Consider the following 13,735-nt stretch of genomic DNA (forward strand, 5'->3'; position numbering starts at 1 on the left):
AAGAGGGAAAGACGTTGGAAAGGACTACTACAAATAAACCTAATGCCCAGTGGCGGCTCCTGAAAAAAATCTCAGGGGGGGCAATTTTTATGATATCGACTAAAATGACCCATTTAATGAGTACATCAAACAACACAATTTAAATTTAAATTTAAAATGAACAACCATATTCTGGCCATTTGTATAGATTTGTAAAAATGAACATGAACAGATTTTTTTTTTTTTATCTACCTCTTCGTTGTGCCTTCTTAAAGCAATCCGATGTCCATCATCTAGCTGCGCCGCTATGCTAGTTTTCCCTAGCACAGCTAGCTTTACACTGTTGTCCATATGAACTCGTGAGCTTTCATGTTTCTTGATTCGTTCGGAGAGGTGCTTTAAGTCGGTTTGTCCAGATTGTGTCCACGTCAAATCACACTTGTCACTTTTGAACAGTATGCACGGGAAACAAAAAAGTGCATTAGCTGTTCCACAGCCTGTCAGCCACGACTTGCGCTGGAACCAACTCCGACAAAAAGTCCTGTTGTATGCTTTTGACTTCTCCTTCGTTGCCTGGGTTAGTTGAATTTCGGGCTTGTCAGGTCCCAACTCTTTAACTTGCAGTTTTTCTGCCATTGTCCTTCTGGCAAAAGGGTAGGTTAGAAGCGATCTAACCGAATTTGGGGGAGGCTGTGCCTCAACCGTTAACAATACCGCTGCCATCGTCTCTCTCTGACCTTATAGCTCACTTAGGCTACTGACTGAGGTAAAATTCTAGAACAGCAAATCTTCGCGCGTTTTCTGCAGGGGCGCAATTTTAAGCGCCCCCAAACCATTTAATTCAGCGACGCTGATAGGTCAAATATTTATTATTTTCCCCTGGCAACCATTTAATGATAGGCTATTTCGCTGCATATCAAGGGCGCTTTGACGAGCGCCCCAGAAGAAGAAAAACACCGTTTGTTGGTTGAACTTTAATGAGTCAGCTGGTGAAAATGTTAAAATACGCCTGGCTGTATATGGGCACACACATAGTAAAACTATCATTGATGAATTTTTTAAAAATATATATTTTTACTCCTCCACATTTGGGGGGGCGGAGCCCGAGCGCCCCCTATGGGCCAGCCGCCACTGCTAATGCCTAACAATGAAAAGTGTAAAATAAGAACAACAATAATAATAATAATAAAGATAAAAGATGAAGTAACAAGTTTTTAGTTTTGTTTATTCCAAATGATCATCCAGATGTCTGTGACATGTGATGACAAACACCATAATGGAAGGCCTTAGTCATCACATGCTTAAACTCATCATATATTTTTGCATATGCTGAACAGGCAGTCAGACATGCTGTAACTGTGGGGTAGAAAACAGCATGAACACCATACGGCAGGGGTCTCAAACTCTGAAGTTTCTCTTCTCTTCTGGCAGGACAGGAATGTGGCCTTGTCCTGTGAGCCACAGTAAGGATATACTTAGAGTAGAACTGGACTGTCACCGGCCTCAGGCTCTTCACCCTTTTCAAAGACAAAGCAGTCATTTAGATAAAATATTAGATATTGTTTACCTGTAAATGCACAAAGAGAATTTAGAAATGTAATTATTGTCAAGAGTGAACAAGTACTGATAGTGTAATCTACAGCTGTGGCCAAACGTTTAGAGAATGAGAAGTGTTGTTTGTTTATTTACAAAGTTTGCTGTTTCAGTGATAGTTGTATATCATATTATATCACTTCAAACAGAGGTGATCCAGTAATGCTGCACTAATGAATTAGACTAACTATTCACTTTAGCTAAAGTTATTAAGTTAGCTAAAGAGTTGGGATGCTGTGTAAGACATAAATAAAGCTAAAACACAAAGGTTTGGACACCGTTTTGCATGTTTCCCTACTGTAGGGGTCTCTGCAAGCATACAGAGGGGGTACTCTGAGAGGGTCCAAGATGACAACTTTGGAATTCTACTAGAAACAGTCGATCATATTTGTTTGTCAAAGCTGAATTCAGGGCAAACTACGCTAAATTAGCGTTTTTAGCTAGCAGCTACAATAAGCATAACAGTTACCTTACGGCTATCTTTTGTTAACATGACGCTTGTTCTTATACATGTAATACATTTATTACCAACCTGAGAGTTTATCCGCTGGTCATTCGACATGAAGAATGACTTCTGAAGTCTTAATTCAGCTCAAGACGCTGTAGATTCCCGTCGGTAACACTTTCGGTCCGCTAGTAAAACGTAGTTCTATTAATCTGCGCTTGAACCGGATGTAAGTTCCAGAAAACTGAATTTTGGAACTGAAATTGAATTGTAGAACTGAAACTGAATGGTGAGAAGTGAAACTGAAATTATTTGAGAGCTGAATTTTTAAAGGATAAAATGCAGTTTCAAAGCAAATCAATTCATTTTCAAAAAATAAATTCAATTTCAATTTAGTGATGATCATTTTCAAACCATAAATTCAATTTCAAATTAGACTAATTCAAATTCAGTTTTCAAAAGCATTTATTCAAGTTACAATTCAGATTCAATCGGAGCAATTCAAATTCAAATTGAACTTATTCAAATTCAGTTTCTGATGGCACAGATTTCTGCCCATAGGCGGTCTCCTCTGTCTTGTGGTGGACAGACATTTTTTTTTTACTGTAACAAATAATTTGTGGGACATCTTTTTGTGACACCCGATTTGTTCTGTCATTTTAGTTTCAGTAGTAATTTGAAATGGTTGTACAAAAAAAAAAACCCCCAAAAAAAACAAACACCAGATGCATTGGCTGCATTTTTAAATAAATAGTTGTATATAACTTTAGCTGTTACAAAATTTGTACGCAAGTTTTCAAAATTTACAATTTATATTTGCATTTCAATTTATGGAAATAATTAACATGTTTGTGGTTTTTACAGTAAAAAAATATAACTAGTACTAGGATTTTATGTTTTTTGTGGGATTTAAAATCAGTTGTGTTAATACAGTATGTCAATGAAAAAATGTGAAGTTGAGTTAAAAAGAATGATACCAAGCAAGGCGAGGCAACCCCCCCCCCCAAAAAAAAAAAACCCAACATAAATGAAACAATTTAAAGATGAAGTACAAAGGTAAAATCAAAAGTAGTGAAAAATGGCCAATTATATTTTGGACCTCAGAGGGTTAACCCAACAAATCCTGAAAATTTAGGTTTCAGCTTTTGTTCATGACTCCAGATTTCTGATGTGTTGTGTAAATTTAAGCATGTAACAATTACATTTTTTTTCTAACAAAAAAAAGAGTGGAAGTTAAGTTAGACTTGTGTTTGTAAATGACCCACCGTGTAGCTTTCTGGATTTTTTATACTTATTGGGCTACATACTTATTTATGTATTTATTATACAGGCTACACAGTACATAAAATCAAATTTCACAAGTTTAAGTAACTGGGGAAGTTGGGGAAGAAAAGCATGCACCTGCTGACCTTGAGAAAATATCCCAAAAAAAGGAAGGCCTTTAAGATCTCGTCACCAGGAAGCTGACAACTAGGGGTGGGTTTTGATTATCGATTTATTGAGTAAAATCGATTCTGGTCTGGATAACGTGATATCGATTCATTAAAATCCAGAATTGATTTTTTTTAATATAAATTTATTTTGCCCGAAATGCCAGAATCTCTGGTGACATCTCACAAAATTTCAAGAACAACCAAACAGTTAAGACAGTAAATGAGAGCAGGTACACGGATTCTGCACAAAGACGTAAACACAAAACGCGGACCCAACGCATCTGAATGAGCGAGATGTCGCCTTTCTCACCCGACAGCACGTACAGGGACACTCCTTCGGGGCTGAAAGCCAACAGCTCACTGATTTTAAAGCGTCTGCAGGTCCACGCTTTGTGTTTACGTCTTTTTTGCGCTAGATTCTCTCCAAACAATATTGACTGAACCAGCAGCAAAAGATGATCCAAACTGCGCTTATCATAAACATCATCACGAATTTCCTCTTACTTTTGCTGTTTGCTTCCACCACGATAAAATCACACTTCATGTAGAGCACGCTCTCTCTCTCTAAGTCGATAATAAAAAACCCACCACTACTTATTACCCACCAGTCTACAGTGTCGGCAGCTGTTTTTTGTTGTTGTCGTTTTTTCTTACTTCCGACAAGAAAGCCTCATTTCCGCTGTTCAATACTGAACAAATTAAAACTTTTTAAAATATGCAAAACTGCAAAATGCTTCGCGGTGTCTCTAATCAAACCTCTGTAACTTTGCTCTGCTTCACTTCGTTGTTGACTGCACAATATTTTTAAGGTCATCTGCTATAAAAACCCAGACCAGGAAAACTGCCTTCATGTTTTTCTGTGTTTTATCCTCAAGTTACTTTGCCACAAAGGAATCTGCTGTAATGCTTACACCTTTGATAAAGTCTCACAAGTGTCAGGTTTCTTTTTATAGATATAAAAATATAGATATGTATTGATAAGTGATCAGAATTATAATATTGCTGACTGTCTGAGGCAAAATTTCCCCGAATCGAATCGTGGATTGAATCGATTCAGGACCTTGTGAATTGGAATTGAACCGATTCTGGAAATCAGTGACAATACCCAGCCCTACTGAGAACCAACACAACCCACGGTATCTAAAAGCAGAACGTAAAAATGTACCCATTTTAAAAGGCCACATTGGCAAACACAGTATTGTTGTTTTGGATGAGGATATGAGGGTTCAGGATAATTCCATGCAACGCCACAAGAACCACCGCTCAAAAATCCTGATCGCCAAGCGAAAAGATTCTATTTCTAATTTTGGCAACACAACACCGAAGGTCATGTTTGAGAAGGTCATGTGCAACAATTAAATGTATTATTAAAGATTTAAAATTGGAAAATCATAGAAATGGATGGTCCTCATCATTTTGAATTTGTAACTTAAACTTCTGTGCAGCAAGTCACATTTGGAGTATTGTAGAACCACAGAAAGTGTCTACAAAATATACAGATCTGACAGAAGACTTGGGCTGCGTCCACACGTACACGGGTATTTTTGAAAACGCAGCTTTTTCTATGCGTTTGAGCCTTTCGTCCACACGTAAACAGTATTTTCCATCACTGAAAACTGAGGTTTTTAAAAGCTCCTGCCAGGGTGTTGATTTTCGAAAACGGAGATTTAGTCATGCAATGTCAAAGGTGTGCACCTTTTTTTGACGTCACGCTGTCTGCAACGTTATCGTTTACATGAGATAAATTTCTACAATTGCAGATATAGATAAAATACTGTGGCTGTTAATCTTACTATCTGCAGTTTTTAGATGCTTGCATGTACACACGCAGTTACTGTCCCTCCGTTTAGAAAGACAGAGGCGTTAGTGTGAACTTCTCCATTCAACACAGACGCTCTCACAACCCAAATCTGTGACGTGGTTGTCAGTTTTGAATAACTTTGTTTTTTTAATTAAATTTATGTATGCTTATTGCGTTTTGTTCATTTCTAAGTTGTGAGTCCACACAAAAGCCAAAATACTGTCTTTGGTTATTAACATTTGAAATGATGAAGGCACTTGACAAGTAACGCAAAAGTAACTGCCTTTTCAGAAAAACAAAACAACTTTTAGAAGTACAGTGGTCCGTGGCTATAACGCGGTTCACCCTTCGCAGCCTCGCTGTTTCATGGATTTTTTTTGGGTGCACTTTTGCATACTTCCCCCCCTTACAGCGCATTGTGTTCTGCGTCCTGATTGGCTGTAGACCAATTGTCAATCAATCTCGTGCCATGTCTCCTGTACAGTACAGAATGTCTTGTCAAATTTACATAAATAAATAAATACATAAATCTTCGATTACTAGCAGTGTGACTCTGAAGTGCTGTACTGTATGTTTGTATGTTTTCTCCCTAACAAACACAACAATGCCGACGAAACATTTTGCACCGTGAAAGGCAACTGCGGTAAACGAGGGACCGCTGTATAAGATATTAGCACTACTACTCATTGTAGCACTAAGAGACAAAAAAATAGAAATTCAAAAAGTGAGGTCTGGCACTATAGCTCACATCAGCCATGTAATCTGTAGCTGGGTTGAAAAAAAAATTAGTAGTAAGAAAACCAAACAAACCGCAAAATATACAACACATATATGAGAGGTACTTAAAGTATTTTAAGCATCCAGGCTTCATTAACCACGGGTGAACATTCACACAAAAAAAAGAGAAAAAAAAAATGATAGACATTAAAGAAAAAAAAAATCCAGGTTTCTCGTGCGCAAAACATGAGCCATTGAAGCATGGCTCATGGCAAACCACAAACTGTCCAGTACTCTCACCAAAGACTGCTAAGAAAAAGCAATGTAGCAGAATACCAGTGGAAAACTTGGAACTCGACGAAAAAGAGCAGTTAGAAATACAGGTGCAATGTAAAAGACAGGTAATGCGGGAACAAATAAATGTGATGGTCCGCGGGAGTGTCTGGGGTTTTTCCACCTGCATCTGCCAGCCTCTTGTCCACCCCTTAGGGGTGGAGCTTCCTGCGTCTCACCTGGGCCTCATCTACAAGCAATCAGCAGGAGGGCTTCTTAAACTAGGCCAACCTGCCACTTCTCGCCAGTTCGTTATGCGCTGTTCAATGGTAATGAGGCAGCTCCTTTTTTGGGAATTGGTTTACCTTTTTCCCCCTACCTTGTTACATTTGGACTACTATTGTACCAAAGATGGCAACTACAAAAATACAGCTCTAGGAGAAAACTTGGAATGCCCTGAATGACAGCAACTGGAAGAAGCTCATGCCATGAGTGGCGGCTGTCTAGTCTGTAGCTGGGTTGAAGTAAAAAAAACCAAAACAACAACCCCCCCCCCCCCCCAAAAAAAAAAAAAAAACCCCATAAAACCAAGTGTCCATGCTTCATTAAACAAAAAAAAGAAAAAGAAGTTAGAAATTAAAAAAAAAAAAACCCTCAAGGTTTGTCACTTGCAAAACCTGGCTATTGAAGCCACAATTAAAACACAATTGTTTTTTCGGACATCCCTCCACACACACATAGGCTGTGCTGGCTCACAGAAAGAGTGGGTCATCCTCATTTTCGTCAAGATTCTCTATGCCAAGTTCAGCAACTGTAGCACTTGACTTTTTTTATACTTTATTTTATTTAACCTTTATTTAACCAGGAAGATCCCATTGAGATTAAAAACCTCTTTTCAAGGGAGACCTGGCCAAAATAGGCAGCAGTAAGTGTCTCACAGTTACAGAAATTACTCAATTAAACACAGGCAGCAACAACACATGCAAAAATAAATGATAAATAAATAAAATTCAGTAAAATTCAATGAAACTCAAATAAAAATAAAAAATCAGTTAAAATGACAATCAATCTAATTGAAACAGTTACATGTTATGGACATGGCCTCAAGGATTCGTAGTTTAGATTTAAAAGCACTTAATGAAATGAATTCAGTCATTTTCCATTCGTTCTGCAGTTTTTCCAAGCCAAAGCTGCTAAATGGACAAAAGCTCTTTTACCAAATTCAGTTTGGGCAAATGGAACAGAAAGCAACAAGTAACCATGTGAACAAACAGAATACCGACCAGCATGTTTCATTGCAAGCAGGAAACATGTATAAGAAGGCAGCAACCCAAGTATTGCTTTATATATGAAACTGTATAAATGAGAGTTCCTCCGACTTGCCAAAGCAGGCCATCCTACACTACCTGAGAGTATAACTCACAGTGGTGAGTCTGAGCTTTACGGTTAGTGATGAACCTCAGAGAAGCATGATACACATTATCAACCATTCAAAGACATTGAGCAGAAGCATTCATATATAGAATATCTCCATAATCCAGCACAGTTTTTCTACCTGTATCTGGAGGCAAAAATGTTGCAGCAACATGCCGCTTCTTTATATTAAAAGACAAACACAACTTATTTTGAAAATAAAATCTCAGTTTTAACTTCAGATTTTTCACAAGATTCTCTACATGTGGTTTGAAGGTGAGTGAGTCATCAATCAAGATTCCCAGATATTTATACGTGTGAACCAATACCTTCAAGAGTGGTTACTGTTTTGGAGGAAGGTTGGTTCAGGGTTTCAGTAGTCGTCATCATGGGCTCATCCGATTAGAATGAAAATAAGCAGTCATTAATCTTTGCAGGTTTTGTTGTTTTATTGTATAACGGATAAAGGAAAGAAAGACACACATGGACTGCTCTCTCTAAAAAGGACAAAGTATGATTTAAGTAACTCAAATGATACATGAACTCAGGAGACTCAAAGAGAAACTCACCTCAGCTGCCGCCCCATGTGGGAGTGAAGAAAGAGTGAGGGGTAGGTGAGTGCAGTCCTTATATAACGAGTGACAGGTGAGTGCGATTAAGGCCAAGCACCACACCCAATCAAAGGTGAGGAAAAGAAACAAGGTGCATCTGGTGAAGTGAATGTGCTGAAAGGTGAGCCTTTACAACAGCCGCCCCCATATTTCTACTGAGAAATATGTTCAAAGGATTAAAGATGCTCTTTTTCACGAAGCGGGGGCAGAGGAATCAGACATGCTACAGGTCTAATATAGGTTCAGGGGGTCGACCTAGAGGTCGACAATGCAGGCCAGACAGTTCAGGGGGCCGACCATGTAGCCAGCGGTTGCGGCAAAGCAGGTCCAAATGCCAACCGCGTGGGATGCAGCGGCAGGCCCAGACCTGCAGACCGTTGGGCAGTTTTGCAGGTGCTGGGGGCAATGTACGGGGCTTGGCAGAGGCAGGACCAAGTGATGCAGGAGCAGGCAGCGCCCTGACCACTGGCGGAATGGCAGCCACAGGCGGTGGAACTGGTGATAGTGGCACTGCCGGTGACGACATAGGTACTGCTGATGGTAGAGTATGAGGTGGCTGAATGAATTCAGAGCCATCAGCGGACACAAGGATGTGCTGGAGCGGTTCTCCTGAACCTGAACTGGAAGATGTGAACAAACATTGGGCATGCGTGGAACTGCTCTGGGGTTGGAAGTCTGTGATTGGACCTTGGAGTGTCCATCCTAAGCGGGTTTTGACTGCTGCAGGAGATCCAAATGGTCCATGTCTAACTGGTGCAATAGGCGTAATAAGGTGGGTATGATCAGAGCCTATGAGCAGTAGTGGAGCTGCTTTGTTAATGAAGGTTAATGGGATACCTTGAAGATGCTTGTATCTCCGTTGAAGAGAGGATACGGGGTAGGTGTGGTCTGAAAGTGCTAAGTGACTTGTAGCGAAGGCATTATTAATTGTGTAAGTTTTCTCTGGATGTGCGATGGGAGAAATCTGGAAACTTACAGAAGACCCTTGAATAGTTTCAACTTCTTGATGGACAGTTCTGAGTGATAATTTTTCAGCTTTCCCAGTTAGGTGGAGATGCTTAGCTGCAGATGTCAGAAGCATGGTACGTTGGGAGCCATCATCAAGTATTGCATATGTTTCCAGGGTTCTTTTGCCATTACGCAGGAGCACTTTCACAACCTTTAATAGTACACTAGGACGATCGCTAGGTCTATCAAAGTACAGTGTCCTCACTACAGGATTAGTTTCAGTTCTAGGTCTCCGATTCACCTCACATAGGATCTGTAGATGTCTATCCATGCAGGTGGCACATGCTTTCCTCAGATCACACTTCGCAGCCTGATGAGTTCTAGCACAACGCCAGCACCGTTTGTTTCTCTTTATCCACTTTATTTTCTCATCCTTTGTCTTGTTAATGAACTCAGGGCACTTGCTAATGTGGTGTTCAGGTGAGCAGCAATATGCACATCTAGCCTTAGTCATTATGATTGGTTGTGCTGCCTGTACAGGATCGGATGCATTTGTTCCATGTAATATTGTTGTGAGTGGAGAGGTGTACTTATGGGCAGGTCGTGGCTGGTTAAAGGATGAAACAGGACTGTCCTTTCTTGGTTGACACTTGCATTCCATTTGCAACCAGGATGAGAACAAAGGTAAGTCATACATCATATCTCCTTGTTCCCTGTAAATGTGCCGTTTGAAGCGACTGGAATGCTCTGCGGGCAACTTTTCAAGTAGGCGATCGACATGGGAGCCACAATTTAGTTCTGTCTGTCCTTGATCACCCATAGTGGTAAGCAAGCCAACTAAAGCTTGCACACGAAGAGCAAAGTTGTCCAGAGTCCGACCATCACCTGCTCTGATAGGAGGAAGCTCCAGTATATTCCGTAGCTCTTTCAATGCTAGCTGTCTTGGTTGCCCATAACGCTCATCAAGAGCTTTGATGGCTTGAGTGTATGGGTCAGGAGCATAGGAAAAGGAAATAGCTAACAGTTTAGCTTGGTCTACTTTCAGGTGATCAAGAAGGACATGATATTTGAAATGCTCTGTCTCATGAGGGTCAAGCAGGTTAGTAAGGGCCATTCGTAACAGCCTATACTGGATTTCATCTTCTCTGGTAAGGTCTGGGAAAGAAGGACCCTCAAGTTTATACACATGTGTTCTAGTGCTAACAGGGTGACTAGAACTAGCAGGAATGGGTACCGAAGGTTTTTGTGCGTGCAAACCATCAGATGTAGCTGGTTGCTGCTTTAAAGGAGGGTGCTGCCTTGGTTCTGGAATGCAAACAAGAGATTGAGCGGGGTCTTCATCTAGAGGAACAGCAGGTTGAACACATGAAATCTGGTGGGGACCTTGCAGTGGCGTGGCCAGGAAATTAAAAGGAGTCTCATCTGGTGTAGGAAAAACTGGTCTAGGCAAACCACTTGAAGGAACTGCAGCATCTAATATTGTTGAATTAGGGAAAGGAGGGCTAGCAGCCAGAACTGCACCAGAGTGACGGCTAACCTGGGGGGGCTGAGAGGGTGATTGACATGTTGCTGGATCAATCACTGGGAACTGCTCATGTTGCTGATGTGTTTGGGGAATGGCTTGTAAACCGCAAACAGAGGATTTGCTCTCATCAGAGACAGTGTGAATTGAAGATCTGGAGGAACTGCGAGAATGGGGAGGAGATAACTGAATCATGAATTGCCTAATCTCCCTCATTGTCATCAGGAGTTCCCTCATCACCTCATCTTGATTGGTGGGTAAAGGAGCAAGTGATGTCTCTGGTAGACTTCCTGACTCCCCATCAGGATCCTGCAGCCCATGTGTGTCTGTGTCATTATGCTGGCATTCTGTTTGACTCTCTGTATCACATCGAGCACTTCTACTTCCAGGATACTGAATGTCATACTGCTGCAGGTGGGCCGGAGTTCGACTATCACGACCGGAACGTCTCAAATCTTCGGTCAATGGCTGCTGTGAATCCATGACGCTGACGCTACTCCGGCTCGGAGGACCATGTTTTGGAGGAAGGTTGGTTCAGGGTTTCAGTAGTCGTCATCATGGGCTCATCCGATTAGAATGAAAATAAGCAGTCATTAATCTTTGCAGGTTTTGTTGTTTTATTGTATAACGGATAAAGGAAAGAAAGACACACATGGACTGCTCTCTCTAAAAAGGACAAAGTATGATTTAAGTAACTCAAATGATACATGAACTCAGGAGACTCAAAGAGAAACTCACCTCAGCTGCCGCCCCATGTGGGAGTGAAGAAAGAGTGAGGGGTAGGTGAGTGCAGTCCTTATATAACGAGTGACAGGTGAGTGCGATTAAGGCCAAGCACCACACCCAATCAAAGGTGAGGAAAAGAAACAAGGTGCATCTGGTGAAGTGAATGTGCTGAAAGGTGAGCCTTTACAACAGTTACTGATGGGATTGTTTGGGCCCATTTCCTTGATTTAAAAAACAACATGAGCTTTGTTTTGTCTGCATTGACAACAAGTTTAGGCTGAACTAATGAGTGCTGGACAGCAAAAAAGGCTTTCTGCAAGGAACAAGAGTTGAACCACAGCTGTAAAAAACTGTATCATCAGCATAGAAGTGCAAGTTTGCATCTGGCACATTTAGACCAAGATTGTTTATGTAAATGTTAAATAGAGGGGACCTAATACAGAACCCTGTGGCACTCTTGTCATGGCAAAGTCCTGTGGACTTAAATGAGTAAGCAGCTGATGTTCCCAAAATCTGCAAAACATTATGAGCTGGTCCTCATAGCAAGCCTCACCAGACAGCTTCAGTCCATATCGGATGCACAGGATGGAGTTAAGGCTCTGCAAAGACACCCAATTTCTAAGTTTGCTTTTTACCACACTCATCTGGCTGAATACTCTCTCAACTTCAGCATTTGAGTGTGGCAAGGACAACACAGACACAGCAGCCAGCTGTATAATTATGTATATTATCACGTTCGTGTTTTTTCAGTGCAGCTTCAGCAAGTACCAACGACCGGATTTGGTGTGTGGTAGTAACAGGTAAATTAACTTTTTTTTTTTTTTTAAATTGTGTGTGTGTGTGTGTGTGTAATAAATATATATATATATATATATATATATATATATGTATGCGAGTGCCTGTGTATAAATACACAAACAATACACATATGCTTTCATGCTTTCAATTGTGTAATTTAAGTGATCTAGTAGCTCTGCTTTGGAAGTTCAGTTCATGCTAGTGTTTGTACGTGTTGTGTCTCTAGGGGCCACCGCATACATTTATATATAAACATATAAATAAAACCAGGCCTGAACTTTGGCTGAGCAGGAAGTCTCTGGTCTTGGTCCAGCACATTCAGAAGGAGGTGCCACAAGTGAAACCTTGATTTGTGTCCCCAGCTATTAAGTGGAGCATCATATAGGGTGGTCTCCAGATGGTGTTTAGGGAAGCTTGTTTCCACCGTCCACGGCATCATCTTGATTTGCAGGGCTGATGTAATCGATGGCTGCCATGTCACCAAGATGCATTCAGAAAGATGCAAAACAAAGTGGTGCAAACAATGCTGTTAATAAAGATATAACAAGTAATATTCTAGCACTTTAAAAATTCACTACAAACAGAATACTTGCCTGTTAACAATAATCATGGTCCAGGGGTACCTCCTCCAGGGCAGACAGTCAACAGATGGTTGGTACTGCCAGAGAGCACCACTGACTGCCTCTAAACTACTCTCCCCCTCATCTCCCACATCTTCTTTGGGCTCATCCTCCAGGGCCAAGACGTCACCAGCACTGAGGCAGATGTTATGCAGAATAGGACATGCTGTTATGACCTGCAACAGATTTTTTTATTTTATTTTTTTAAATAAGGTGTTTATACACTTATTATAATAAATAAAATAATGAGAACTTTAGTTTATTAAAGTTCTCATTATTTTATTTTAGTTATTCAGAAAACACTGGCACTATATTCTAATGACTTACATGAGGTACAAAGTTTTGGTGCACCTCCAACTCTTGAAGAAAGATGGCCTGGAATCTCATCTTCATCATTCCAAAAGCACATTCTATCCAGTGTTTAAGTAATAATAATAATACTACATTTTACTAAACTAACTAAAAACTAAGCCAACTAAAAAGGAGAGAGGGGCAGCGGCAGTCACCATTCTTTGTATCTCACCGGAGATTTGTCTTAGATGGGATTGATCGGGACTTGCCCCGGACGGGCAGAGCTCCTAACTCTGCCCGCCACTGTGCTGTGCTTCACACGTGTAGCCATGGTCTTGCCGTCCCAGGGACATAAGGCACCATCCCGCTGCCTCTGACACAGGTGTGTCAGGTTAATGATCAGGAGGGGCGGTGGAATGGGCATCCCCCCGGAACAAATCACATATTAGAAAACAAATCATGCAATAACCCCACAAAATAAAACACTACAAGCTAATAAAAGATCAAAGAATAAAACACAGCACTACATGCAAGGAAATAAAAACATTAAACTTGTCCATTCCAC

The 13,735-nt window shown here is 40.7% G+C and overlaps 1 protein-coding gene and 1 long non-coding RNA gene across 2 annotated transcripts in view; one reads left to right on the plus strand and one right to left on the minus strand.

The window, feature by feature from the left end:
* Nucleotides 1–13,735, plus strand: part of mtfp1 (mitochondrial fission process 1) — a 46,621-nt gene that overhangs the window by 13,441 nt on the left and 19,445 nt on the right. The window lies entirely within an intron of this gene.
* LOC145430016 (uncharacterized) lies at nt 8,085–10,549 on the minus strand. The gene is made up of 2 exons (XR_013910392.1): nt 8,224–10,549; nt 8,085–8,151 (listed from the first exon to the last, which is right to left on the minus strand). It is a non-coding gene; the product is annotated as an uncharacterized LOC145430016 (long non-coding RNA).

This window comes from Astatotilapia calliptera, chromosome 7 (genome assembly GCF_964374335.1).
Source record: "Astatotilapia calliptera chromosome 7, fAstCal68.1, whole genome shotgun sequence".
NCBI lineage: Eukaryota > Metazoa > Chordata > Actinopteri > Cichliformes > Cichlidae > Astatotilapia > Astatotilapia calliptera.